The sequence below is a fragment of the Nycticebus coucang genome, chromosome 17 (genome assembly GCF_027406575.1).
Source record: "Nycticebus coucang isolate mNycCou1 chromosome 17, mNycCou1.pri, whole genome shotgun sequence".
NCBI classification, from domain to species: domain Eukaryota; kingdom Metazoa; phylum Chordata; class Mammalia; order Primates; family Lorisidae; genus Nycticebus; species Nycticebus coucang.
The window spans coordinates 87,407,138-87,409,575 of record NC_069796.1 but is presented as its reverse complement, the minus strand read 5'-3'; the positions used below and the strand labels follow the sequence as shown (position 1 = coordinate 87,409,575).

Below are 2,438 nucleotides of genomic sequence, written 5' to 3'. Positions count from 1 at the left end.
TGAGAGCTCAGAAGATGACTAAATGGGAAAGGAAGATGCTTGTGTCCCACGTGACTGGTATTTATAGTTCTTACTCATTGGGGTTTTGCCAGGGACTCTTGTTCAACACAGGTCCTGAGGTCAGAGCTGTCTTGTGCCATCTAAATATGTTCTGACAAACTTCTTATCTTCTAAACAAACAAAAAAATTAACATTTCTATCAGTCCCTGCACACACATCTGTCAGATAAGTTGTGTATCCAATTTTCATGGCAGAAATTTGCACCTTTACCCCAGAAGAAATAATCAAGCAGGTTCAATCTATCATAAAGATATTGTCGATGGGGAGGGGCAAGATGGCTGACTACAGACAGCTTCACCATAGGCTCCTGTCCAGGAAAAAGATTGGACTGAAATGAACTCCGTGAAGTCAAAATTGGGGAGTTGAGAAGAAGGAGGAGAAATCAAGGTGCACATCATCCCCACTGAGACAAGCTGGGAGGGCGAGAGAGAAAGAGGAAGAACGAGAACAGAGATGAGGTGGAGCAACCAGACTGAAGGTGCCTGGTGAGAAGGGGATGGGAGACCCCTCCCCAACCAGGAGGCCCTATGTGGGCTGTCTATGACTGAACAAAGGACTCTCAGTTCACACCTCCAGAGAGAGAGAGACTTATGATGTCTTGGTTCTCCTGCACCTGGGAAGTTCTACCTCTGGGTCCCCATCCTGCCCGACACAAAAGTGAACAAACTTCCTCTCTGCTGTCCTGAGCCTACAGCCCCCCCTTCCCCCTTTCTGGTCGCCTGATAGACTGCCCTCTCCAGAGGCCAAAGTGTTGGACAAGATCTCTGAAAGTCCTCTGCATTGTGTAAGCCACCGAGCTGAGTGCGCTTTGCCCCCTGCTGTGAGAGGGAACGGTGGCGCCCCAGTACTAACTTTGGCCTGGTGTGATCTCTCCTGGCTCTCACTCCTGCTTGGGAGGACCTTGTCCCTGATCTCTGGAGAGCCCCTGCCTGGTGTCTGTGCCCTGCAACCCCCAGCTCCCCTCCTAACAACTTGGAGACAAGCCTAGACTTAGGCGACCCACACTGGGAAGGTCCAGGAACCAGATCCCCTCCTCAGACATGGGTGACAGCTGCATTTTATGCAGTCCCCAGCCAGGACTCTGGGTAGGGGAGGGTATAACATAGCATCTCTGAACTTCTTTTTTGGAGTCTCCTCCTCCAGTAACACTGGCTGGGGCTGCAGGTTCCTAACTAATTTGAATTTGTTTGCTTGATATGGGGGTGGCTCTGTGAGAGGCAGGAACAGTGGTTCTATCTGCAAATTCCCCTCCTCCAGCTTTTGCCGGCCTGGGGGACACCACTGTTTAAATCTTTCCCAACAGAAATTCCAGAAAAATACTACAGTTCCTTCAAACTGAGTGGGAGATAGATTGACACCAGGACACAATCAGTTTGCACTATCTAAGCAAAGCCGGCCTTCAGATTCTCAAGCTGCAGTCCTGAAATGGAGCTACCCAGGCAGTGGGGGAAGGGCCACAAGCACAAACTCCAGTTTAGGGACAAAGGGGTGGTTAGCTCCATTTCCTGGGGCCTCCAGATATGGCCTCACCCTACCAGTTTTAGATGCCAAATACTTTCTAAGGATGCCCAATTAGATTATCTCTCAATACCATTCAGGGACAACCTAACATTTTAGCTAAAACACTATAAATAATATTTTAAAAAGTTGAAAATACTCATAGGAAGGTGCTGGCAGAAGAACTTTGGCAGCATGAAAGATCAGAGCCGATCAACTCCCCTAAGAGAATACACAGGAGATACAGCAGAAAATACCAATCCACAGAGAAATTGTCATAATGTCAGAAATAGAATTCAGAATAGGGATGGCAAATAAGATGAATGGAATTGAGAAGATGGAAAGAGAAATCAAAAAAAAAAAATAGTTCATAAGTTGTCTCAAGAAATTAGTGAATTTAGTGGGTGGAAAGAGAGACAGAGCAAGATGGTGCCGAGTTAACAACTTCTTTGCAACTGGGAGTAGTAAGATTGGGAAGAGAAAACTACAGGCACCTCAAATCAAAACCACCCTGAGATGTCATCTAACCCCAGTGAGAATGGCTCACAACACAAAATCTCAAAACTGCAGATGCTGGCATGGATGTGAAGAGAAGGGAATACTTTTACACTGCTGGTGGGACTGCAAAGTAATATAACCCTTTTGAAAGGAAGTATGGAGAACTCTCAAAGAATTCTAACTAAACTTCCCATTTGATCCTGCAATCCCATTATGGGGCATCTACCCACAAGAAAAAAATCCTTTTATTATAAGTATATTTGCACTAGACTGTTTATCATTGCTCAATTTCCAATTGCCAAAATGTGGAAACACCCTAAATGCCCACCAACCTAGGAATGGATCAACAAACTGTGCTATATGTATACCGTGGAATACTATTC

The 2,438-nt window shown here is 45.9% G+C and overlaps 1 pseudogene; it reads left to right on the top strand.

Annotated features, from left to right (window-relative positions):
- LOC128569312 (uncharacterized protein NKAPD1-like) overlaps window positions 1-1,892 on the top strand; it is a 3,002-nt pseudogene extending 1,110 nt beyond the window's left edge.
- The last annotated feature ends 546 nt before the right edge of the window (window positions 1,893-2,438 follow it).